Here is a 27,208-nt window from a genome sequence, read left to right as displayed (position 1 = left end):
ATGATTTATTTATTTTTTTTTTTTGTATATGAGTACACTGTAGCTGTACAGATGGTTGTGAGCCATCATGTGGTTTGTACAGATAGTTGTGAGCCATCATGTGGTTGTTGGGAATTGAATTTAGGACCTCTGCTCGCTCTAATCAACCCCACCGGCTCTGGTGGAGCCCTGCTTGCTCCGGCCCAAAGATTTATTTATTATTATAAATAAGTACACTGTAGCTGTCTTCTGACACACCAGAAGAGGACATCAGATCTCATTAGGGATGGTTGTGAGCTGCCATGTGGTTGCTGGGATTTGAACCCAGGACCTTCAGAAGAGCAGTCAGTGTTCTTAACTGCTGAGCCATCTCACCAGCCTTCAAACTACCTTTTTTACACAGCCCAGGCCCACAGTGGACTGGACTCTCCTATATCAATCAGCAATCAAAAAAATACCCCAGTAGAAGTGCCCACAGGCCAGCCTGATAGTGGCCAGGCTTCAATGGAGGCTCCCTCTTGGGTGTGTCAAGCTAACAACCAGGATTAGCCATCACATTCAGTTTATCTTGGTGTGAAACAGCTATCCTGGCAGTTGTCTGTGGATGGCTGAATTAGTTCTCTGTCCAGCTCTGGCCCAGTCACTTGTGAATAGAGGTAATAGGGTCTTGTTCTCCAATGCAGGAAAAATAAGTGTTTTCCTCAGAAGAGACAGGGAAGGGGCTGACCCCTGAAATACACAAAATAGAAAGAGGAGAAAGGCAAATATATAAATGATACAGACTATAGTTAACACCAGACAATAAATCTAAGCCTGGAGGACTTCGGAATGTCCAGGGGAAGGCGGCCTTAAGGATGCTTGCTGGGAACTGTGGGAGGGAGGACTGTCCGGGAGGAGAAATGGTAGGGGCTGGTGGCAGCAACTGCAGCAGGTCACGGTCAGTTCAGAATGGAGGAGTTCAAAGATCCTGGAGGCAGAGAACAGGGTGGAAATTGGAAGATAAGGTGAGCTCAGATTGCAAATGACAGCATCTACTAAGGAGTGAGGCAAGGAGGAACCACATTACAATTTTTTGTTGTTTTTTTGTTTTTTTGTTTTTCGAGACAGGGTTTCTCTGTATAACCCTGGCTGTCCTGGAACTCACTTTGTAGATCAGGCCGGCCTCGAACTCAGAAATCTACCTGCCTCTGCCTCCCGAGTGTTGGGATTAAAGGCGTGCGCCACCATGCCCAGCCCCCACATTACAATTCTTAAGCTGGGAAACTACATGACCCAAGGTTTTCTGGAATCAGGTGGTTCTGTATACATTCAACCACCACTTCCATGGTAGAGGTCTGATACCGTGTCACAGCTATTGTACTGGGCTTTGTTATGTTTTCATTTTATTTTATGTATATGAATATATGTCTGTACACCATGTGCATGAAATGTCCAAGGAGACCAGAAGCAGGCAGGCATCCAGTCCCCTTGGTACTGGAATTACAGGTAATAGTGAACCACCCTGTGGGTGCTGGGAATCAAACCTGGGTCCTCTAGAGGAGCAGGTAGTGATCCTAACTGTTGAGCTGCTAACTTCTGGGCTTTGTGAGACACCAGGGTCTTTCGTTTTGGGTGGGGACTTTTAATTTCAACCCTAAACCTACCATAAATATCTACATGTCTCCAGCTACAGATGGGACATACACGGGGGTTTTGATCTGAGAGATGGTGCCCCAGGTCTATGAAGGTAGGAACACAGGAGCTATACAAACATTAAGGCAGAAGTGGCCCTGGAAGCAGAGGGGCCAACTAGGCAGTTCCTATGACAGACGAGAGCTGAGTCAGAAGTAAAGAGGGCCAGACTAATAAGAGTGAGATGTAAGAGACTTTCTTCAGTGGAGCCCATGGTACTGGAGAGCTGATTTGGATGAGGGCAGGACAGAAAGCCTGTAACCCCAATGAGTCAAACATATGCAGGGACCCCAGGACAAGGAGCAAGCCTGGGAGGAGGATGTAGGCTGGAGAGTTTGTGTTGTTTTCATTGTCATGTGTGTGTGTGTGTGTGTGTGTGTGTGTGGTGTGTTATGTATGCTTGCATGTGTGTGGGTTGGCACATGTGCCCATGGACACCTGAGGTGGGTGTCTGGGGTCATCTTCCACACTCATCCAGTTTCTTCACTGAGGTATTGTCAAACCCAGAGCTCCCTCACACAGCGACTCCTACCAGCCAGCTTGCTCTGGGGACCCTGTGTCTGCCTTCCAAGGCTGGAATTATACCTACTGGGCATCTATGTGGGAGGATTCCAATGCCATCCTCATGCTTGCTTAGCAAGCGCTGTTCTGATCCACCTCTCTAAGCCCTGGGCTGGCATTTTCAGGGTACTGAATTTGGAAATTTCCAAAGGGGAAACTTGCTCTGCCTCTGCCGTGCCTCAACCTTTCAGTTTCTTCCTCTAGGTCATCAGGACTGCTAAAATGCAGTCGTCCTTTCCCCAGAGTACCGGGACCGCAGGTATTCACAACTAAGTCTGTATGCTTCCTTTAACACCCACCTCTGTTTTTCACGTTTGTCCCATCCAATCTACCCACAATAATCATATCACCCCAAATTACCCATGGGGCTTTTATTTCTGAGTCCCTTTGCTTCAAAAAGATCCGTGTAGGTCTAAAATGAAAACAGGAGAAGAAGCAGGCATAGAGAGAGGGTAGACATGGGCAGGGATGGGGCATTACCTAGGAACCCCTCTTCCTGGCGGGCCTTGAAACCTGTAATGGGCTCTCCTTTGCCCCCTGAATATCCAGATTTCGGGGTGGAATATAGGAGCTTGAGCAGGGTAAGTTTTACTCCGTCACCTCTCTGTCTTCAGGACTTCTTTCTCTCTCTCACATCTACTTGGGACATGGAAGGGGGTTCCAGCAGCCCTTAAATCACATTCTCCAGAAAGCTAGGAGAGACAGCAATGGGCATTATCTCCACTGCTGCCCAGGCTAGTTACTGAGTCTCTGAGTGCATTATGCCACCCTTAGTATCTCCTCATGACAGAGGCATCTCTGGCTACCCCATGACTTCTCTTGAGTTTCTTATCTACAAAACTGATTCTAAGGAGACTCTGACACTGGGTTGTGAGCCAGGGAGGATTGTGAGGTTACAAGTATAGATGTATAGATGGTATAGATGTATCTGGTATAGATATATCTATATATGGTATAGATGTATCTTTGCTAATTCTATCTCAGAATTTAATGTTAGCTCTCTATGTGTTTCTTCTCTTCTCTTCTCTTCTCTTCTCTTCTCTTCTCTTCTCTTCTCTTCTTTTCCTTAATTTGCTTTTCCTTCCTTCCTTCCTTCCTTCCTTTTTTTTTGAGACAAAGTTTTTCTGAGACACAGTTTACCTGGAACTAGCTCTGTAGGCCATGCTGGTCTCAAACTCAGAGATCGGCCCAAGTCTGCCTCCTGAGGGCTGGGATTAAAGGCACGTGCCACCCTGTCTGTGTTTCTGAAAGCATTTAATTTGTGGTGGCTTATCTATGTAATTTTTGCCTGTAATTGAGGCAGGAAGACCATCATGAGTTTGAGGCAATCCTGGGCTACAGAGTGAGACCTTGTCACTCAGAGCCTGAATAAGACAGACCATTTATTGACCTGATTTTGTTTTCCTCTTACTATGTTAAAAGCTTTTCAAGCACAGTAATATGTCTACATTAAATACATTAAAAAAAAAAGTCTTATAGCCAGCTATGGTGGCCATAGCTATTAATCCCAGCACTTGAGAGGCAACAGAATCAGGAGTTCAGCGTCTTCCTCAGCTACATAGCAAGTTCAAAGTCAGCCTAGGTCCTACAACCCTCTTTCAAAATAAGCAAGAATCTCCATTCTTCATTGGCTAATGATCTGGAGAATACTAGTTTGATATGTGTGTGTGCACGTGTGCATGTGTGTGTGCATGTGCATTTTGTGGCTGAGGGAGAGAGGCAGAGGGAATTGAAGTCTTATAAAGTTATTGAGGAATTTCTTAACAGTTACCAGGTAGACATCAAAGAATTCTATAATCCCAACACTTAGGAGGCTGAGGCAGGAGGATTGTTATGAATTCAGTGCCAGTCTGGGATATAAGCTAGCAAGCAGGTCTGTCTGAGTTACATAGCAAAACCACATTCCCGTCTTCCACCCTTCGAAACGAATGTAGCATGCTAGAGAGATGACTCTGCAGTTAAGAGCACTTGTCCGTGTTACAGAGGTCCCAGGTTGTTCCCAGCACCCAAATGGCTGCTTATAACACCCATAACTCTAGTTCCAGGAGATTCAAGCCCCTGTTCTGACCCTTTGAGCACCAAGCATGTGTGTGGCACAAATACATACATGGGGCAAAACAGTCATGCACATAAAATAAATTAATCTAAAAAAAAGAAGATGCTATATAATCTAGGCATTACGTATATATTTCCAAAAACACGACCCATAAGAAAGCGTGAGTGAAGAGATTCTGTGCTGACACTCTGGGGGACAGTTCTGCCTTTGAGTCACCCTAGCCCAGGCACAGGTATGCCCAAGATGATTCTGCCTGGCCCTTCCCAGCTCGCTTCAGTCTCTCTGCCGAGTCCCCAGACATTGTGTTGCAGAAACAAGCCATTCCCACAAGGATCCGTGGGTAAATTTTGACCCACAGTATCTATGCTCACAGTATAATGCTAGAAGGAAGGAAATTCCTTCAATAGATGAGTCTGGAGACTGGGGAAAGAGGTCTGTTAGCGATGTAAAACTGTTTGAATAGCCAGGCTTACAATCCAAGCACTGAGCTGCTCAAATAGAAGGCGACTGGGCTAGACGGCAAATCTCTGACTGAAAGAATGGAAGGAAGGAAGGAAGGAAGGAAGGAAGGAAGGAAGAGAGGGAGGAGGGGTGGGGTGGGGGTGGGGGCTAGAAAGCACAGTGAGTAAAAACGGTTGGTGGCTTTGGGGTTAGTTAAGCAGCAGTGGTGTCCAAGATAGAGAAGAGAGGGATCTGGGGAGACAGCAGAACAGATATTCCATCTGGACAGCAGAAGTGACCCACTAAGTCAATAGTTAGTGCTGCTCAATGTTATATGCAGAATCTGTTCTGAAATCAGCAAGCAACAAAGCCTCTGGATACACTGTGAGGGACTACTGAACATCTGGGATGTGGATGAGGGATGCTGTTGATTGGTTAACTGCAGGCTGGAGACCCCACACTAGGGTCCTGAGCTGTATAAAAGGAGAAAGCTAGCTGGGCTCCAGAATTCGTGCCCTTTGCTTCCTGTTTGTGGGTGCCAAGTGACCAGCTGCCTTAAGCTCCTGCTGCCCTGATGTTCCCACCTCAGTGAACAATAAATGCCCTTGAATTAGGAGCCCAAATAAAGCCCTTCTCCTGTAAATTGCTTTTGTCAGAATGGTTTGTCACAGCAACAGGAAAATTCACTTAAGAGACTAGGACTCTGCATTTTCCTTCTTCAGCCACAAAACAGCTGAAAGATGTTTCCTGTGGCTGCTGTAATCAACTTGCACAAAACGGGGCGGCTTAAAGTGACAGGATGGACGGCCTCTTTCTCAGCTTCTGTGGTCACCCCACTGCCACCTCTGTTTCTGTTGTCACAAAGTGTTTTTCCCAGCATGAGTGTCTCAATTTCCTTTTTTTTTTTTTTTTTTTTTTTTTTTTGGTGTATATGTGTACATGGGCCAGATTGATATCAGGTGTTCCTCAACTGTGCCACGCCTTTTTTTTTTTTTTTTTTTTTTTTGAGTGAGAGTTTCTCATAAACTCCAGGGATCCTACTGTATCTGCTCCACTAGCTCTGGGATTACATTCACTGCCCTGCCAATTGTTTGTTTCTCTGGTCCTCAGGTTGACACAGCAAGCACTTTACTGCCTGAGCCACCCCCAGTCATTTTCCTGCTCACAGTGCAGCCCTAGCTGGCCTGGAACTTGTAGACAATGCACAGAAATCCCTCTGCTTCTGTCTCCCAAGTGCTAGGATTGAAGACATGCGCCACCACATTCAGGTCCGACAGCCCAGGTCTTGTAAGGGGACCAGCCACAAGATTCAGAGTCATCTTGGTCTGGTATGGCCTAAACTTGAGGACCTCTGCAAACACTCTTCTTCCAAATAAGGCTACATTCACTTCAATGTCTTATTTTAAAACATATATAATATAATATATAATATATATTATATATATATATATATATATATAATATATATATATATATATATATACCTGTAGTCTGTATGTGTATGTGTACTTGCGCTGTTAGTGCTCCTTGTGCCTATCAGAGTCAGAAGAAGGTGTTCAATCCCCAGGAACTGGAGTTAGAGATGGTTGCAAGCCAACATGTAGATTCTGGAAATTGGACCCAGGTCTTCTACAAGAGCAATGAGTTCTCTAAACTGCTGAGTGATCTCTTTAGCTCCTATTATCAATATTATTCAGGGTATTGAACCCAGGGCTTCATGTATGCTAGCTAAGTTCTCCACCCCTGACCTATATATATCCCCAGCCCTTTTCTTCCTTTTATTTTGAGACAAGCTCTCATGTAGCTACTCAGGCTACCCTTGAACTCACTCTGTATCTCTGAGTAGCATACTTTCAAATTTTGATCATCCTGTTTCAGGCTCCTGAGAGGATGGGATTACAGGCCTGAGATAAGTCGCCAGGCTCAGCTTAACATAACTTTCAGTGGTGCACAACTCAACCCATGTAAGGAGGATATGAGCCAGAGCTGGATTTTATTGATGAACTCCATAGTGAGGAGCTACAAAGGAGTTTCCATTGGAGAGTAACTATAGCAGTGTAGTGAGTGGACCTATGCTCCACCTCCACACCAACCATATGTGGTCTTACTTGAAGATACTTTGTTGTTGTTCCTGTTGCTTGATACAGAGTTTCTCTACGTAGCCCTGGCTGTCCTGTAAGTTGTTCTGTAGTCTAGGCTGGCCTCAAACTCAGAGATCTAACCGCCTGTCTCTGCCTCCTAAGTGCTGGTATCAAAGGCATATACCACTTCAGCTCAGCAGAATTGAAATTCTTGTTTTGTTTTGTTTTTTCGATACAGGGTTTCTCTGTACAGCCCTGGCTGTCCTGGAACTTGCTCTGTAAACCAGGCTGGCCTCGAATTCAGAGATCTTCCTGCCTCTGCCTCCTACCAGGATGAAAGGCGTGTGCTATCTACCCAGTTAGGAAGGTGCCTTTCATTCTTCTTCTTCTTTTAAAAAATATTTATTTATTATACGTAAGTACACTGTAGCTGTCTTCAGACACCCCAGAAGAGGGCATCAGATCTCATTACAGATGGTTGTGGTTTCCAGGATTTGAACTCAGGACCTTCAGAAGAGCAGTCAGTGTTCTTATCCACTGAGCCAACTCTCCAGCCCCCTTTCATTCTTCTTAAAGGGTCCACAGTAGCCACAACAAATGGAGTGGCTTCTCAGCCAATGACTCTGCTCCTTAACCAGAGAAGAGAAACAAAGGCAGAGGGAAGGTTCTGCTTGTATTGTTATCATGGATGTTGCAGTCTCCCTGATCGATGTACAGACAGTTTAAGGACAGACACCTAAGATTAAAAGCCCTGTGGTCCAAAACAGGTAGGTGCTCAGTAGATTCTGGCTGAATGAATGAATTGCTCAAGGCACTCAATACTCTCCCTAAATATTGCACTTCCGGGCAGTATTAGGAGATTCAAACGCCAGGACCTCTAGCCCTCATTTTTGCTGACAGCGCTCCTGGTTGTTGAAGCATGGAAGAGGCACAGCCTCACAGACTTAGTCTATGGGAGAAGCGTCTCCAAGGTGGGATGTTTGCTACTGGACATTTTTCTTTTTCTTTTTTTGGTTTTCGAGACAGGGTTTCTCTGTATATCTTGGCTGTCCTGGAACTCACTCTGTAGACCAGGCTGGCCTCGAACTCAGAAATCCGCCTGCCTCTGCCTCCCAAGTGCTGGGATTAAAGGCGTGCGCCACCACGCCCGGCTCTCTCTCTCTCTCTTTTTTTTTCTTCTTCTTTTTTTTTTTTTAAGATTTATTTATTTATTATATGTAAGTACACTGTAGTTGTCTTCAGACACACCAGAAGAGGGCGTCAGATCTTGTTACGGATAGTTGTGAGCCACCATGTGGTTGCTGGCATTTGAACTCCGGACCTTTGGAAGAGCAGTCGGGTACTTTTACCCACTGAGCCATCTCACCAGCCCTTGGACATTTTTCTTATGTGCAGCCAAGGCTTGGCTACCTGAGAAGATCAGTTCCCTAGTCAAACTAGGCAATTGGGTCTTTCTGATTCTGGGCAGTTAGAAGTTAAACCGTCAACAATCTTAGGATAGACATTTTTGTGGAGTGCTTGCCTAGCCCTGGATCTGACTCTGGTGCTGCCAAAGCTGGGTGTTGTGAGTCATGCTTAGAGCCTCAGCACTAAAGTAGAAGCAAGAAAATTGCAATTTCAAGGTCATCCTCAAATATGGAACGAGTTTGAGGCTAGCCTGGGCTACTTAAGACCCTGATTCAAAAAATAAAGTTAGCCGGGCGTTGGTGGCGGACGCCTTTAATCCCAGCACTCGGGGAGGCAGAGGCAGGTGGATTTCTGAGTTTGAAGTCAGCCTGGTCTACAGAGTGAGTGCCAGGGCTACACAGAGAAACCCTGTCTCAAAAAAAAAAAAAAAAAAAAAAAAAAAAAAAAAAAACCAAAAAACAACAACAACAACAACAAAAAAAAAAAACAGAAAAACAAAAACAAAACAAAAAAAACCCAAAAAAAACAAAAAATAATAAAGTTAATAATTTCACGAATACAGAAAAAGCATTGGAAGGCATGTGGTTAGACAGGTTATTGATTGTTGGTTCCTTTGCTTGTGGATATGGGTTTTTTTTTGGCGGATCTGGGAGAAGGGACAGTCTTTTGGTTTTGTTTAGCCTTATTTTGTGTTTGCCCCGTCAAACCCTGGCTTTAACGTGTTAATAAAACTGACTAAATATGACCAGCTGATCTCCACAGCCTCTGACTTTCAGCTGCCTTTCCATGCAGTGCCTGGACTAAAAAGAGCCTGTTTTGCCTAGGTGACAACAGGGAGAGTTGCTCCCAGCAGGACACAGCCTGAGGAGGGCCCCTCAGCCAGATCTCCCTTAGGACTGGGGACCAAGTAAGTTCATCATCCCATTCCTGGGACACAGACTACTGCTTCACAAGGTACTCAGCGATCTCATAACAGACAGTTGGGCTTGCTCTTGAGAGAGAGGAATTTAATGCCTGCCATCTGTGTGGGCAAGCTCAAGGGCTCCCAAATCAAACCAGCAGGGTTTGAGAGAAAGCTACCTAATAACCAACATGCACATTTCTGAAAACCAAGGCCTACCAATCAGGATATTAATTCTCCACACCCCCACTTGCCTTATATCATTTGAGAAAGCATCTCATGTAGCCCAGGCTAGCCTCAAAATCATGACATAGCTGAAGATAACCTTGAGCTTTGGCTCTCTGGAGTGCTGGGATGTCAAGAATTTGCTACCATACCTGACTTTATATCTTTCTGGCAATAAAAACCCAGAGCTTTAAGCATGCTCAAATGCTCCACCAACTGAGCCACATCCCCAGCCCTCCTTGACTTACTTATTGATCATCATTGGGAAGCAAATCCTTGAACGCTAATTGGAAAGAGTCCCTATCAATGATAAACAAAGACACAGCTATGTACGACTTAGACATAAAATTGTCCCACCTGGGTGAATTTCGGGCAAGGGGAGAGCTCTATCATACAGTCAGGGGCAGACTTCTCAGAGAAGGGAACTATCAAGGAAATGCATTTACCTGTCAAAGGCAGAGTCAGTCCCACAGTGAGGGAAGAGAGCGGGAGTGGGAACAAATGCTACTGAGTTGAATTCCTCAAGCACTGGAAACTCCAGCACTGCATAGGAGACGAGGGAAGGCGGGGGAAACTATATATATTTAGCCGAGTGTGGTAGTGTAATCTTACACTTGGGATGCAGAGGCAGGCAGATATCTGTGAGTTTGGGGCCAGCCTGGTCTACAGAGTGACTTCTAGGACAACCAAGGCTACACAGAGAAACCCTGTCTTGAAAAAAACAAAATAAATAAATAAATAAATAGAAATTTAAAATAAGAAAGAAAAGAAAAAATTAAAAGCAGTTGTAGTTGGGTTTGTTGTTGTTGTTTGTCTGTCTGTCTGTTTTTTTGTATTGTCTGTCTGTCTGTGTTTTTGTATTGTGTTGCTTTTGAGACTGGATTTCACTCTGTAGTCCAGACAAGCCCAGAATTCACTTTGTAGCCCAGGGTAGCCCATGGTGATCCTCCTACCTCAGCTCAAGTGCTGGGCTTACAGGGAAAGTATCACACTCAGCTGTTTTTCTTTCAGAGTCTGGCTTTCCCCCAGCAGTGATTTTTTTCTCTGTCTCAGGGTTAGGAAGGAAGGACAAAGGCTCTGTAAAGTAGGGCCATGCATGCCCTTGGTCTGGTAAGTTTGGAGGGCCATCTTGGAGTCCCTCTGAAATAGTTTTTAAAACACTTCCTCCAGTTTGTTGGCCTTGTAAGGGTGTGGCAGACATGCAGATGAATGTCACACAATGCTCCCAAGGCTAAGCGAGGAGCATGGCCACTCCAGGACCTCAGGAGGAAGCGAGTCACTCCAAGAGCAGTAAAAGAAGTCAAAGGGGAGGTGGGACTGGGGTAAACTGTGCCCTGGAGACCTTGCCTTGCCCCTCCTGCCCTGGAGACAGGAATTCACAGCAACCACTGCAGCCCTCGCTCCTCCCTACGAGGATTTGCAGTAGAAATCAGAAGTGTAACAGAAAACCACAGACACAAGGGGATATGGGGCAGGCAGGAGTTTTAACTGGCTGATAATTATGGGGAACCAATACCAGCTTTGCCTGGGGTCCTGAGCACCCCTCTCCCTCGAGTGTTTCAGAAGCTTTTGGGTAAGAAGTTTGGGAGGTTATCCCTCACCAAAGGCACTGGGCAATGCCCCCGGCCAAATGAAGCCCAGGCCACCCAGATGTGTTGGAATCCCTCCTCACTGTAAAATCCTTCCATCCCAGAAGACTTCCCTCTCAGGAAATCAAAATCCAAGCCACGCCTTTGGGGAACAGAGCCTCCAAGGAAGGCAGAGAATCACTCCCCTGAAAACCAGTCTCCCAGGGGAGGAGGCAGGCCTGGGGCCCAGGTGTCTTTCCAGAAAACAAGGACCATCTAGAGGGTCTGAGGTGGCAGGGGAGCAGGCCCGAGGGAATGTTAGCAGGTAATTTAGGGAAGGGCTTCGCAGTCTCCATGCTACTTCTGAGGCAAGGAGACATCAACAATGAAGGTATAAACGAAACGGCTTGGGATTTATTTTTCTCGGGCACATAATACTTGTACATATTTATGGTCACACTGGGAAGATCTCTCTTAGGACTAGTGTACCATTTCCATTTCCTCAAACCTTGCTTTTCATTTGTTTACTTATTTATTTTTCTTTTGGGGCTTTGTTTGTTTTTGTTTGTCTGTCTTAGCTTGTGTTGAGACAGGGTCTCATGTAGCTCAGGCTGGCCTCAAACGAGTTAAATGGCAGAGGATGATCTTGGACTCCTGCTCCCCTGCTCCCCCACCTCCTAACTGCTGGGATTACAGGCCACCAGTCTACTTCCAGTTTGTTTTACTTATGTATCTATGTGTTTGCCTATCGGGAAGTTCTCAACAACTGAGAAAAGTCCCCAGCCCATTTTTTACTTTTTATTTTGAAATAGGGCATCATTAACTGGCCCAAGCTTGCCTTGAACTGTCTCTGTATCTGTATCCCAGGCAGCCCTTGAATTTGAATCTTCCTGAATAGCTTGGAGTGTCATGCCTGGCTCTTTTGATTTTTATTTGTTTTATTTGTCTTTGACACAAAGAAGCATGTAACACAGGCTGATTTTGAACTAGGTTGCAGAGACTAGTTTTTAATTCCTTAAGCCTCAGGCCTTTGAACCTCAGCCTCCTCCATGATGGGATTACACATGCGCATCACCAGCCACCAGATCTGGTTTTTCTTTTCTTTTCTTTTCTTTTCTTTTCTTTTCTTTTCTTTTCGCTTCGCTTCTCTTCTCTTTCTCTTTCTCTCTCTTTCTCTCTCTCTCTCTCTCTCTCTCTGTTTGTTTTTTCAAGACAAGGTTTCTCTGTGTAGTCCTGGCTGTCCTGGAACTCACTCTGTAGACCAGGCTGGCCTCAAACTCAGAAATCCGCCTGCCTCTGCCTCCCAAGGGCTGGGATTAAAGGCATGCGCCACCACTGCCTGGCTGTTCTTCTTCTTCTTTTTTTTAAAATCGAGGTTCTAATTCACTGTAAAGGATTACATATTAAACTGTTCTGTCTCGGTAGTCTACTCAGAGGAAGTGAGCAAGTAGGTCCTCTACATGTTCTGGGATAGAGCTGGGATTGGAAATTCAGGTCAACGACCTCCTTAATTCCTCTTCTTAGAGTTCAGCCAGACTGGAGTGTGGAAGCCCGGATTCCACACATTCTGCCTTTTAAGCACAGACTGCTACTTTTGACACAGAACACATGGGGAGGAGTGTAGCAGTCTGCTCAAGGTGTAGAAGGGACCTGGAGCCAATTCTCTGCCCAGTACCAGTAAGACAGGGATGCTAAGTTCACTCACAAGCTGGCAATGCCTTGGCCGCAACTGGTGGTCTCAGATGCTTACAGGGGACCTTGACCTGCAATAGCTACAGCCTGGGAGGAAAGGGCAGGGTATACATTTGATGAGAGATACCGGCAGAAAGGGCACAGCAGTATGCTCCCCCAAAGGAGGCTTTGGGTCTTCTTAGAAAATGAAGAGAGGCCTCAGTCCCCGTCAACCTTTGTCAACCTTTGTCCCTGATGGAGCAAGGAAGATGGCTTAGTTAGAGTTTCTATTGATGCAACAAAACACCATGACCAAAGCAACTTGGGGAGGAAAGGGTTTATTTCTGCTTACACTTCCATATAAATGTTCATCATCAAAGGAAGTCAGGACACCAACAGGGAAGGAACCTGGAAGCAGGAGCTGACTCAGAGGCTATGGAGAGGTGCTGCTTACTGCTTTCTCCTTATGGCTTGCTCAGCGTGCTTTCTTATAAAACCCAGGATCACCAGCCCAGGGATGACACCACCTATGGGCTGGGCCCTCCCTTACTGATCACTAATTGAGAAAACGCCTTGCAGCTGGATCTCATGGAGGCATTTCCTTAACTGAGGCTCCTTCTCCGATGACTCTAGCTTGTGTCAAATTGACACAAAGTAGACAGTACAGAAGAGGAAGCTGCTTTATTGTTTATTTATTTAATTAGTTTGTTTGTTGCAACAAGGGCTCACTCTGTAACCATCTAGTCTGGAACTCACTATGTACTTAATGACATCACACTTTTGATAATCTTCCTGCAGTAGTTGATATTATAAGCATAAACTACCTGTTTTATTTTCTTTCTTCTTCCTTCCTTCCTTCCTTCCTTCCTTCCTTCCTTCCTTCCTTCCTTCCTTCCTTCCTTCCTTCCTTCCTTCCTTCCTTCCTGAGACAGGGTTTCTCTGTGTAGCCCTGGAACTCACTCTGTAGACCAGCTGTCCTCAAACTCACAGAGATCTGCCTGCCTCTGCCTCCTGAGTGCTGGAATTTAAAGGAGTGGGACATCACTGCCTAGGGCCCTTTTCTGTTTTGTTTTGTTTCTTTATTATTATTACTTTTTGTAAGGAGGGCAATGTCTCACTATGAAGTTCTGACTGGTCTAGAACTGGCCTTGAGGCAATCCTCCTGCCTTTGCCTCCTGAGTGCCAAGAATGTTCTATTATGTCTGACTCCTGACCTGAACTTCTAGCCTCGTGCATGCCAGGCAAACACTATACCATGAAGAAGCATTTCTTTTCTTTCTTTTCTTTTTCTTTTTTAAAAGTAACATCTCTAAGCTAAGCAAGCTGATGGGTGCCTGCAGTTCTGTCTACTTCAGAGACTCAAGTAAAGCTATCATTTGAGCCCAGGAGTTGAAGGCCAGCCTGGGCAACATAGTGAGACTTTGTTTCAAAGAAAACTAAACCGTGTGTGTGTGTGTGTGTGTGTGTGTGTGTGTGTGTGTGTGTGTGTAGGAGTATGTGCACTTGTGAGTTCAGGTACCCAAAGAGTCCAGGAGGAATTGGATCCCATGGAGTTGGAGTTACAAGCAATTGAGAAATAACCATGCGGGTGCTGAGAACTAAACTCAGGTCCACTGCAAGTGCAAGAAGTATTTGTTTGTTTGTTTGTTTGTTTGTTTGTTTATTTATTTATTTATTTATTTATGTTTTTCCACACAGGGTTTCTCTGTGTAGCCCTGGCTGTCCTGGAACTTACTCTGTAGACCAGGCTGGCCTTGAACTCAGAAATCCACCTGCCTCTACCTCCCAAGTGCTGGAATTAAAGGTATGCGGCACCACACCTGGCTAGGAAGTACTCTTAAGTGCTTAACCATCTTCCTGGTACCTAGAGGACAACTTTCCAGAGTAGGTTCTTGCCTTTCACCATGAGCCCTATGGATTAAACTCAGGTTGATAACTTCCTTGTAAGGCAAGTGCTGAACAACTTCATCAGTCCAGAAATAACTTTTTAAGGAGGGTGGTGTGACTCAGTAGTTAAAGGCACTGCATTTGACCCCAGAGAGGTCGATCAGATGGCTCAGTGGGTAAGGTGCTTCTTCTAATCCTGATGGATGACTTGAGTTCTATCCCTAGGACCCACTTAGTAGAAGGAGAGAACTAACTCCTACAAGCTGTCCTCTGATCTCCACATGTGTGCTGTGGCACTCATATACCCTTTACACACAAAACAAATACATAAAAATGTAATGATTAGAGCTGGGTGGTGGTGGCCACATCTTTAAATCCCAGCACTTGGGAGGCAGAGACAGGTGGATCTCTATGAATTCAAGGCCAGAGTAAGTTCCAGGATAGCCAGGGATACATAAAGAAACCCTGCTTTCAAAAAGAAAAAATAAAAAAGATGTAATAATTAAAAAGCAACATCAAACATAACAAACCTCTTGTACCCATTAGGTGTTTGTTACCCCAGGCCTTAGACATCTTTTTGGACGTTTCATGGAAATGCAGTCACATACTGTGCCGGCTGTTTGTGACTGACTTCTTTCACTTTACACAAAGTTTCCAGTGGTCGCCTATGCTGTAGCATGTGTTTGTGCTTTTTATTGCTCAATAATATTCCAGTGTATGGACATACCACGTTTATTTCATTCATTCAGCAATTTGGACACTTAAGTTTTTCTACTTTATGGCTATTCTGAATAGCCTGAATATTCTGAATAGTTGCTTTATCAGCAAGATAAAGATGTGTGCAAGTTTTTGTGTGTCAGGGTGGGATTTCTTAGTTAACTACTAACAAACATTTATTAACTGCCTGTTGTGCACATAGCATGGGATTAAAGGGAAGTTGAATATACTCAGTATTAAAGTAAACACAAATACATTTTTAAACTAAATATCTAGAGGACTGGCAAGATGAGGCAGTGGGTGAACGCTTGTGGCACTAACAGGAGGGCCTAACTTTGGATTCTAGTACCTGTGTTAGCTTACAGGTGATTCCGGGAGGATCCTCCCAGGGACCTTGCAATGGTTTATGTCATCATTGGATGCCTTTACCTGAGGCCTAGTGAGGGTGGCCTATAAAAGGACTGCTTACAATTCCAGTCTCCCCTCCCCCTTCTCTTTCTGTTCCCATGTGTTCCTGGCTGGTCTCTCTCTCCCCATTTCTGTCCTCTGTCCCCAAGGCTCTGCTCCCATCTGTCCACCTCTACCCCTTCTCCAGCCCCTCACATCCTCCTTTCTTCAGTAAACCCCCTTTATACCAGATCTGTTGCATGAGTGGGCCAGATAACCCACCCTCAACCTCACCTCTCTCATATTCTATTTTATAACAACTTATGTAAAGGTAGGCACGGCCTCCTGTTACCCCAGTGCTGTTCTGGGCAGAGAATAAGGATTCCTGACCTATGCTGGTTAGTCTAGCCCCCAAAACAGCAAGCTCTAGGCTCAGTGACAGACCTTGTCTGAAAATAATGGGCAAAGTTGTAGTATTGTATGTATTATATGCAAGTAAACATGCCATGCAATTGGCTTCCTTGTATCTGTGGGTTCTGAATCTATGATTCAGGAACCATGGATTGAAAATGATTTTTTAATAAATAAATAAATAAATTAATTAATTAATTTGGTTTGTCGAGACAGGGTTTCTCTGTATAACACTGGCTGTCCTGGAACTCACTTTGTAGACCAGGCTGGCCTCAAACTCAGAAATCCACCTGCCTCTGCCTCCCGAGTGCTGGGATTAAAGGCGCGTGCCACCATGCCCGGCTTAATTTTATTTTATATTCATTGGTGTTTTGCTTGCATGTATGGCACGTCTATGTGAGCATGTCAGATTCCCTGGAACAGGAGTTACAGACAGTTGTGGGTGCTAGGATTTGAACCCAGGTCCTCTGGAAGAGCAGCCAGTACTCTTAACCACTGAGTCATCTCTCCAGCCCTGATTGAAAATACTTTTACCTTTTTTCTTTTTGGAGACAAATGTCAGCCTTATCATGTCCTTCTCCCTGGCTGGCCTTGAAATTATAGTGTCCTTCTTCTATCTCTTGAGCACTGAGATATCATGTTTTCCCATGACCAGTTTGAACTTTAAATTTTTTTCTTAACTTTGTATGTGTTTGCTGCCATGCCTGAATGTGAAGGTTAGAGAACAACTTCTCCTTCCACCATATATATATATATCTGTCTCCCATCCCTTCATAGACATTTTGGGGTTAGAGATGCATGTCACCACATCTGGCTTTCCAACTGGGTTCTGGAGAGACAGACCCAGATTGTTAGGCTATACCCATGGGGGCATCTTGAAAAATCTATCGATCTATTGATCTATCTATCTATCTATCTATCTATCTATCAAATCATGTCTTGAGGGTTAGTAAGATGACTCCTAAGGTAAAGGTATTCATTACTAAGCCTGATAGCTTTATTTCAAACCCAGGGTTGGTATGATAGAAGGAATAATCTACTGCACACATGCATGTGTGCACACACGAGCATGCACACACACATACACACACAAATGCACAGAGCTATTTACTTACTTTTATTTATTTGTTCATTTATTATTTTGAGCCAGGGTCTTGCTATGTAGCCCTGGTTGTCCTGAAACTATGTAGCACCACCTGGCCTTAAATTCACAGATATTCTCCTGCCTCTGCTGTTCTGGGATTGAAGATTTGTGCCACCACTCTGGGTTTAGAAGTAATTTGAAATAATCATGTCTCTACCCTGGAGGTGGCTTGCCAGGTACTGCATATGCCTGACAACCTGAGTTATCAGCCCCAGATCCCACAGTAGAATGAGAGAATAGATTCTCAAAAGTTGTCCTCTGACACTGATGCTCAAGTTGTGGCAACACAGAGAGAGAGAGAGAGAGGGGGGGGGGGGAGAGAGAGAGCAGAGAGCACACATACAGAGAATAAAAATTTAATGCATAGCTCTATTGAACATGTAGGGTTTCCTTTGTTGCCATTATTCCCTAACAATACTCTGGTGAGCACTTATATAATACTACATGGAATGAGTTAGTAAAACAAATCTAGAGATGACTGAAGGTTTGGGAAGGTGAGGGCCTATTGAGCTCATGGTCTTAGCAACTCAGGACATTGAAGCAGACTGGCATAGCAAGCCCAGGTCTTAAAAAATAAAACAGTAGATAAAATTTGGGGGTGGCTATGCAAGTTACATGTCATTTTATATCAGTGTGCATTCTGTATCTTTAAGGGTCTTGGAACCACTTAATAGATGGGTGAAGAATGGACAATTTTATTAGAATTTTTAGGGTGAGGGTGGGGGTCTTGGTGGGCAAAAATAGGACCAGAAAGGCGAGATGGGGTTACTGTAGAGATGGGAGGCTCAGGGTAGGTGGAAGATGTTAATGTAACTTTATTTGCCTGATATAATTGTTGTCTTGGAAGCTTACTGCCTCCATCTGCTAACCTAGGCCTAGCCATGGACGCTTCTTCCCTCTGTACATTCTAATTCTAGGCCTACAGTGTTTTCAGCCTCTGAGATTTGCTGCTGTATAAGGTCACTCCTTCCTAGCTCTTTCTGTTCTGTTTTTTCAGTCTTTCGAGACAGGGTTTCTCTGTGTAGCCCTGGCTGTCCTGGAACTCACTTTGTAGACCAGGCTGGCCTTGAACTCAGAAATCTGCCTGCCTCTGCCTACCAAGTGCTGGGATTAAAGGCGTGCACTACCATGCCTGGCTCCTAGTTCTTTCTGATCTCTGGCTTGGCTGTTCAACTCAGCTGTTCTGGCTCAAACTCCTCTCCAAGCTGACTGATTCAATCTGGCTTCTCTCAGCTTCTGACTGAATTGCTCTGTTTGACCTCATACTAACTTTGACAATATGTTCTAATCTTTGGGATCTTTCTCATTTTCTGGTTCCTTCTGCCTTCACCTGTGTCTAGCTTGTTCTCTCTCTGCAACCTGTCTCTGTATCACAGTCCCAGTAAAACTGCCTCCTCTGTTAGTACTGCTCCTCAGACAGCTCCCCTTTCCCATCTCTTCTTGTGAGAATTAGGCATATCCTATTCTATAAAATGTTTCTCTCTCTTTTGGGGGCCTGGGGGTGGGGTTTGGTTTTTTGTTTTGTTTTGTCACTTTCTCTACCACTTAGTCTATTACTTTCAAACATGGGTGTTTCTTTCTATAACTAATTGTACCTCCATTATTTGGCATTAAAGGTGTGTACTAAGGCTAAGCCACACCACAACTAGAAACAGTTTTTTTTCCCCCCCAGTAAACAACACAGTCTCAGGGTTCACAGAGTGATCAAATATCCTGCAACAGAAAGATGTTGGGGATAACTTGGGATTGATGAATATATAGGTAAGGGTATCGGCTTGCTGGTGGTCTATAGGTGTGAATAAAAATAGTCAGGGGCCGGGCAGTGGTGGTGCACAATTTTAATCCCAGTCCTTGGTGGAGGCAGAGGCAGGCAGATTTCTGAGTTTGAGGCCAGCCTGGTCTATAGAGTGAATTCCAGGTCAGCCAGGGTTATACAGAGAAACCCTGTCTGGAAAAATCAACAAAACAAAACACCCAAAAAACCAAAAAACTAAAACAAAATAGTCAGAGCTTTTAGAGCAACCGGTAGAATTGTCATGTTGTTATATGGGAACATCAGAGGAGGCATTTCTTCTTCTGAATACATTAATTTGGTTTACAATGGTCTAGAAATCTTTTTTCTTTTTTCTTTATTTGTGTATGTGTGTATGTCCACAGAGGTCAGAAGTGGACACCAGATCCTCTTGAACTGGAGTGCTTAACATGGATACTGGGAACAGAACTCTGGTCCTTTGGAAGAGCAGTGCGTGCTCTTGGCCACTGGCCTCCTCTCCAGTCCCAGCTGAGGTTAGGAGGAGTGTCTTCAGTGTCATGAAGAAAGTGGAATTTGCATGGAGTATGAAAGAGAATGAGTTCTTCAACATCTACAAATGAGATTTTCTTTATTGGAGTTAGCAGTGTGGTAACTCTAGAACCAATGACTTGATATCCTCTGATGTTTCCACTTCCTTCCTGTGTGGCCCTGGGCAAGCTGTTTAACTTCTGGGAACACTCATCCATCCTGCAGGCTGTTAGGTTGTAAATACCACACCTTGGCCCCGTGCCTGATTCAGGGGAGACACTCAGTACATATAAAACTTCCTGCTACTTTGAAGAGAACTTTGGGAAGAACCATTAAGCAAAAATTTCCTTACATTTTAATCAGTTTATTGGGGGGAATTGCTGCATAGGTCACCATACTTATATGCAGGTCAGGGGACAACCATGGTAGTTGCTGTTCTCTTAACACCACTGGGGGCCCAAAACTAGAACTCAGGTCTCCAAGTTTAGTTGCAAATGCTTTTACTCACTGAGGCAACTCCTTTTAAATGTTATTTATTGTGTTTTTGTTTTGTTATTCTAGCCAGGGTTGCCATATATAGCCTTGGCAGTCCTAAAACTCTCTCTGTAGACCAGTCTGGCCTTAAATTCAGAGATCTGCCTGCTTCTGCCTCTCAAGTGTTGGGGTTAAAGGCCTGTGTCACCACTGCCTGGCCTGGTTTATGTGTGTGTGTGGGTGTGTGTGTATGTATGATATAGGGGGGAGAATTTATGAGTGCAGGAACATATGTGCCTGGTGCACATGTTAGAGTAGAAAAAAAAATGTATGGCCAAGAGAATAGAGGGGCTGGAAAGATGGCTCAGTAGTTAAGAGCACTTGCTGCTCTTCCAGAGGACCTGGGTTTGATGCTCAGCATGCACGTGGTGGCTCACAACTATCTGTAACTCCAGTTCCAGAGATGCAGTGCCTTCTTCTGGCATTTGATGGTCCTAAACATGCATGTGGTATAATCACAGACACCCAAGCAAAAAACTCACACACAAAATGAAATAAGTATTAAAATATTGAGAGAGAAAGATAATGGAAACTCTGGCCTTGGCAGATGATATGGATATGGATATAGATATGGATGTGGATATGGATGTGGATATGGACATGGATGGTATAGATATAGATATAGATACTCAAGATGGGCTGGAATTACTTGGCCCAGGGCCTTCCTCTAAGAGGCAGGCTCACTTTAAGCCTGGCTAAGGAGAGAGGGGGAGTAACTGGTACTTTTTTTTTTTTTTTTTTTTTTTTGGTTTTTTGAGACAGGGTTTCTCTGTGTAGCCCTGGCTGTCCTGGAACTCACTTTGTAGACCAGGCTGGCCTCGAACTCAAAAATCTGCCTGCCTCTGCCTCCCAAAGTACTCGGATTAAAGGTGTTCGCCACCACCACCCAGCTAACTGGTACTGTACTGGTCCTACCCATAGTCTCACTCCTAGTGCAGTAGCCTCCTGGGCTATGGGTCCATAGCATTTCAGCCATTTTGCTTATATATCTATCTCTCTGTTCTTTTTCAATTATTCAGAAAATCATACCTTTTCTTTTTCTTCTTTTCATCTCTTTTGCTAGCCTGCTTTCCTAACACTTTGGACTACACCCCCCCCCCCATCCTTCCTACCCTATCCTCCCATTCAGTTATGCCTTTTGTGTAAGTCTTCCTCCCCATGGTGTGGCTGCTTGTCAGTCTGCCCTGTGTCTGACCTCCATGCTAGCTTAAATAGCGTGGCTTTCCCCCTTCTTTCTTCCATTGCCCTGACGTTTAAAGTTAGCCTGCACTGGGGCTTAAAAAAAGAAAAAAATCTAATAAAATCATCCTTGCATTTCTCTTTGAGTCCATTCTTAAATTCTTTTTTTTTTTTTTTTTTTTTTTTGAGACAGGGTTTCTCTGTGTAGCCCTGGCTGTCCTGGAACTCACTCTGTAGACCAGGCTGGCCTCGAACTCAGAAATCCGCCTGCCTCTGCCTCCCAAGTGCTGGAATTAAAGGCATGCGCCACCACGCCTGGCTTTAAATTCTTTTATTAGTGAGACTAACAACTCCAAGCGGTATCAATATGACAGCCAGGATAAAACTTGCAAGTAGTCAAGTAGTCTCTGCTTCCACTATGGGTTCTTGGGTTGGAATCAGGTCACCAGGTTTGTGTGGCTTTTTTCCCTGGAGTCACCTCAGCAACCCAGCACTGACTGAAAGAAGTGACTGGTGGGAGCTGTTAGTTGTTTGTTGCCAGTTCGTCCTCTTCTCTCTCTCTCTCTCTCTCTCTCTCTCTCTCTCTCTCTCTCTCTCTCTCTGTGTGAGTTTGTGTGTAGAGGCATATGTATGTACACTCTTATGGAGATACAGGACAACCTTAAGTGTTATTCTTCTTAGGTGCCATCTACCTTATTTTTGAGATGGATCTCTGACTGGGACCCAGAGTCCACTGATTATCCTCAGGGCCAGCCTCTGTCTCTCTAACACTGGGATTACAAACTTGAGCTACTTTACCTGGCTCTTCTCTGTGGCTTCTGAGGGCCACGCTCATGTTCTTGAGCTGATGCAGTGAGCATTCTACCAAATACGTTACCTCCCCAACCCCTGTTTTGAGATAGGGCTCATGTAGCTGAGGATGGCTTTTGAGCTACCACCCCTCCTGCCGATCTCAGAACTCTGTGTCTCCCATTTCCTTCTTCCACAGGACTTAACAGCATCCCTTGCTCTTTGTCCTCTCCCACCACCAGAGCCCATGCTCTATGGACAGAGAAGTTTCATCTGCATCACTTATTCCTATATATCAAGTACCTAGATCAATATGTGGAACACAAATTGGTCATATTAACCAGGCCTGGTGTGACTCATACCTATAGTCCCATCCCAGCAGTCATGAGGTTGACACAGGAAGATTGTCAAGAGTTCAAAATTAGTTTGGGCTACAGGGTAATGATCTGTCTCAAAATAAATAAATAAATAAATAAATAAATAAAATTTAAAAAAAAATCACAAACCAATTCAGTAGGATGGTGTACTCCTGTGACTTGGGAAAGCAGAGGCAGGAGGAGTAGCTGCCATTTACCTAGATGAAGAAACCAAGGAAAGCCGGGGGTGGTGGCGCACACCTTTAATCCCAGCACTTGGGAGGCAGAGGCAGGTGGATTTCTGAGTTCGAGACCCGCCTGGTCTACAAAGCGAGTTCCAGGACAGCCAGGGCTACACAGAGAAACCCTGTCTCAAAACAAAAACAAAAACAAAAACAAAAACAAACAAACAAACAAACAAAGAAACCAAAGAAAAAGAGGAAAGAATGTTGCATCTGAACTGTATTCTGGGTCTGTGTGCCTGTCTGAAGTTGAGGGGGAAGGGCCTGCATCACAGGAGTCTTCTCAGGCATCAGCAGGGATAGCAAAGAAAGCCCAGAGGCTGGATGAGGTCACGTGGGGATTAGAGCTCTCAGGCATCCACAGCTCCAGAACAGGGAGGTGACACCGTGAGAAAGAAAAGACAGGGCACCAGCAGTGGACTGCACAAGGCCTCTAGCCAGGACACCCTGCCCAGGAGAGCACTCCGTAGATATAGGATAATTCCCAGGCTTCTTTCTCTCGGTTTGGTGCTGGGCAGTATGTGTGAGGTTGCTGGTGGCCCTGTGTGTAGACAAAACATGTCACACATGACTGGTGCTAAAGAGGTTGCAACATCTCTCTGAACCAGACGGAAGCTGCTACTGAGTTGTGCTGCACGGTCCTTAGTGAGGACACAACGACCAGGTTACATAGAGATCATGTGAAGTGAGCTCGGAGGATCATTGTTGTTGTTGTTTGTGTATGTGTGTGAGTGCGCAAACATTCATGGTGTCAGTTCAGGCATACAGCCATGGACACCAGTCCTTGCCTTTCACCTCGTTTGTGGCACTGTCTCTTCTTTACTTCCCACCTGGAATGCCAGGCCACCTGGCCCTTGAGCTTCTGCAGATTCTCTTGCTTTCTGGCTCCCCTTTCTTTCGCTGGAAGAGCAGGGATCTGCACTCCGGCCCACATGGCAAGCACTCTACCTACAGGCCCATGTCTCCAGGGCAGGGCTTTACAGTTTTAGGTCCAGGTATTAAGAGACTGCAGATATGATGACCTCCTGAAGGGATCCAGACCTGCGATGTGTCATTAGAGTGAGCTAGCTCAGAGTGAACTGTTTTCTCTGAGAAACAATCCCGTGGGAACAGGAGACTGTTGGGGGCATGGGGGTGGGGCTATTTTAACACTGGGTAGGGACAACCATAAATTCACCTTAAGGATTAATAGGCCATGTCAGAAATGGTTTTAGTTTCTTGTTGGCCTCTTCCACTCACTCTGCCAAAAACCTGGCTTCATCTTAGTGTCTCGTTGGAAGCACTATATTCTCTCAAGCTTATTTCTTGCCTTGTAGAAGCTGCATATGAGATCAGAGGCCCCTCTGGTCAAGCCTGGCCCTGCCCCGGGGCAGAGATAAACAGGCCCAGAATCCATTTCTCAGATTGCAACACTGGTGAGTCAGGCAGGGTCGGACAGCTGCTCCCTCCCAGGCGCCCCTTGGCTGTACCTGATAAGGAAGCTCATCGCTCATTCCAGAACTCCGTCTTGCGAGTGCACAAGTATAAACAGACACTCCCAGGCCCTGGTGTTGTCTTAGGGTAAATTATTGACATTCTGAACGGCTGAAACATGGGAGAAAGGGGAAAGCAAACCAACAGACTCGATAGTAACTTCAGTTTTCTTTAGCAAAGCTGTGGAAAAAAATTTGAACTTATTCAGCCAAGGGCAGGCTCAGGAGTTCCTTGAAGCTATGGAAGCAGGAAGGAAGAAGGTTAGACTTGGGGAGGCGCATTCAGGAAAGAACAAATGGCAAAAATACCCAGAGGGAAATGTGTGCCTGCCTACCTTTGCCACAGAGACAATGGATGTTGTAGCATCCTCAAAAGCAAGTAAACAAAACCAATTTCCCCAAAGCGAATGACCTCCTCCTATAACTGGTGTATAAGGAGTGGGGGAAATGGGGTGCTAAGAGCATAGTAACAGTTACATAAGACCAGTACTAGTGCCAGACTACACCTGGTCATCAGTATTTCCCATAGTGCACCTGGTCATCAGTATTTCCCATTCCCCCTGTGGAAAGCAGTTCATAACATCTAAGGCTTTCACATTGATCTTTTCCATTGAACTCCATCAAGCCACTCAATCTGGGTAGGGCATCAGAGCCCATACTTTACAGATGAGGAAATTTGAGGTTCAGGAAGGATATAAGTAACTTACTGAGGCATAATGAAGAGCAGGGAGAGGTAGATCAGTCCTAAGTAGCCAAGAGTTAAAGTACTTCCTAGGACTGGAGAGATGGCTCTGCAGCTAAGATGTAGTGCGGCTTCTGTAGAGGATTTAAGTTTGGTCCCCAGTACCTACAAAGGGGCTCAAAACTGTCTGTAACCTGTAACAACAGTTCCAGGGAAAATGACTCTTTCTCTTCTAGCCTCTAAGGGCACCAGGCACATAATACACATGGATTCATGCAAGCAGACAGTCATATGTATTAAACAGAAATAAATCCACCCCCCCCAAAAAAAAAACAGTGGGCGTGGTGGCACACGCCTTCAATCCCAGCACTTGGGAGGCAGAGGCAGGAGGATTTCTGAGTTCGAGGCCAGCCTGGTCTACAAAGTGAGTTCCAGGACAGCCAGGGGTATACAGAGAAACCCTGTCTCGAAAAACCAAACCAAACTAAACCAAAAACCCACCACCACCAACAACCTCCAAAGGACATCATGGTTCTCCTTTGCTAAGACTGCTTCCAGGGCTCACCCTCCGTTACCTGTGGAGGGAGCAGGCTTGCCACCATCAGCGTGGTCTGCAAGTTTCCGTTATGAAACACTTCTCTGGTTAGTCTCCCAAGTTTTTTTGCTCACAGCAGTTGTATCAGTGAGGAGGAAAAGACCATGTAGAATTTTTAAGCCCTAACTCCAGGCCTTTCTTCCTCTAGTGTCCTTTCCTTGACTGTCTGTTCTATATATATGCTGTGGTTTTAGAGACAATGACCACAGGTCCTCTAGGTGCCACTGTGTGTGTGGTGGAGGAGCAGAGAGCACACAGCTCCTGCCTTTTGGGCATAGGACTTTATAAATGCACTTAACAGTCAGATAGGTGTCTCGAAATTGAGACATCTTTTGGAATCTTGACGGCAGAGCTTTTCTGACTTTGGCCAGCATCGGAAACATCCGGGGTACTTGTTAAAGACAAGGCTATTTAGGCCTCACCCCAGACCTTCTGAATTCCCAGCAGCAGTTCCTGGACTCTGTGTGAGCTTAACAAGCTCCCCAGGTGATTCTGAGGTGTTGGGCCAAGCTTGAAAACCACTGTCTTAGCACAGGGGAGGGAGGTAATCAGGCAAAGGAGGCTGGGGGAGCCACTCTAGGAAAGCTGGTAGGGGCAATAACACCCTAGGGAGTCTGGTGCAGACAGTGAGAAAGACAAATCTTGTTTTGTTTTGTTTTCTTCCTTCAATGAAGTGATCAGATAAAGGTGGCTAGAAGTCTTTTCATACCCGTCTGCTGACAGATTTCTCCTAGGAGAAAGCAATGGATAGTCTTTTTTTCTCCCCAGAACATAGAGTGGAAGTTACCAGGGGCTGGTGGGATGGGGAGGAGGGGTTATTCTTTTAAGGGCACATGATTTCTGTCTGGATTGATGAAAAGGTTCAGGAAATGAGCACTAGTCATACTTGCACAATATTTAATGGTTTTTTGCTGTTGCATTGAATATTTAAATATGGTTAACATTGTATATTTTATATGTATGTTACAACTAAAAAAAAAAAAATAGCTGGCATTTTGAAGGGTAGAAAGATAGGAGCAAATGATCTTCAATTTAGCCCTCAGTACCTGACCTGACAAAGTCCAAGTGTGTGTCATAGAGAAAAGACAATAGATAAAGCTTTTGAGGATACTTGGCACTATTCTGCCTCTTTTACCTTGTTGCTCCTTAGGTTTACAGTACTTTTGAGCCCTGTAGAGCAGTATATCTCAGACTTCACTGTTCAGGGAACTGTCTGAGAACTTAGTTCAACTGCATATGTTAATTGAGTAGGCCTAAGGCCCTTCTAGAGGCATTCCTTCCTAGTTCTCAAATGATGCTGACACTCTGGTCCATTCTGGGAGAGCTGTGTAAATTTCATCTTCATCTACACTGTATCCTCAGAGTCATGAACTGATATAGGAGTTCAGAGGGCAGAACTGTGTCTTTGTTCTGCATTATAACTTATTTAGGGTGCTTCTATCAGTCACCTTTGTGATTTTAAAAAGGACCTCAACTTACCTCAAATTCTGTAGAATGAGGATGTTAGTATCAAATTATTTCTGTTCTTTGCTGCTTCTACTGCAGTTCCGGAGTTGTTGACCTTGTTTGCATAGAGGGTAAATGAACCCTGTTTGCAAGCTCTGGGGAAGCCTTACTGTAGTCTAAATCCCTGCAAACCAATTCCCTCTGAAGAGGGAGCAGAGTGGAGAGAACATGCTGGTGTGGGAATTTCCAGATTTGGACGCCAGTCTGAGTAATTGCCACTTTGGCCTCCTCCATATCCAAACAGCCTTTGCAGCACTGTTGAGAGGGTGGTACATAAAGTATGAATGTAATCATACTGCCATTATTTACTACCGTCGTTTATGTTGATGGTAACGACACTGGCAGTTGATCGATGAAGTGTGTGAGGAGGTTGGGGGAGGGGGCGGAGGGAATGCACGATGGCAGGAGAAAGAGGAACTACATCTCCCAGAACTCCCCTGACAAGCTTACACCGCGACGACGATG

At 45.0% G+C, this 27,208-nt stretch overlaps 1 long non-coding RNA gene across 1 annotated transcript; it reads right to left on the bottom strand.

Moving 5' to 3' along the window:
- 1700095J07Rik (RIKEN cDNA 1700095J07 gene) lies at positions 1-27,191 on the bottom strand. Its single transcript, NR_166056.1, has 2 exons — positions 26,717-27,191; positions 1-946 (listed from the first exon to the last, which is right to left on the bottom strand). It is a non-coding gene; the product is annotated as an RIKEN cDNA 1700095J07 gene (long non-coding RNA).
- Positions 27,192-27,208: the final 17 nt, after the last annotated feature.

Source organism: Mus musculus, chromosome 6, assembly GCF_000001635.26.
Source record: "Mus musculus strain C57BL/6J chromosome 6, GRCm38.p6 C57BL/6J".
NCBI lineage: Eukaryota > Metazoa > Chordata > Mammalia > Rodentia > Muridae > Mus > Mus musculus.
The sequence above is the reverse complement of the archived record's forward strand: the minus strand, read 5'-3'. Positions and strand labels throughout refer to the sequence as shown.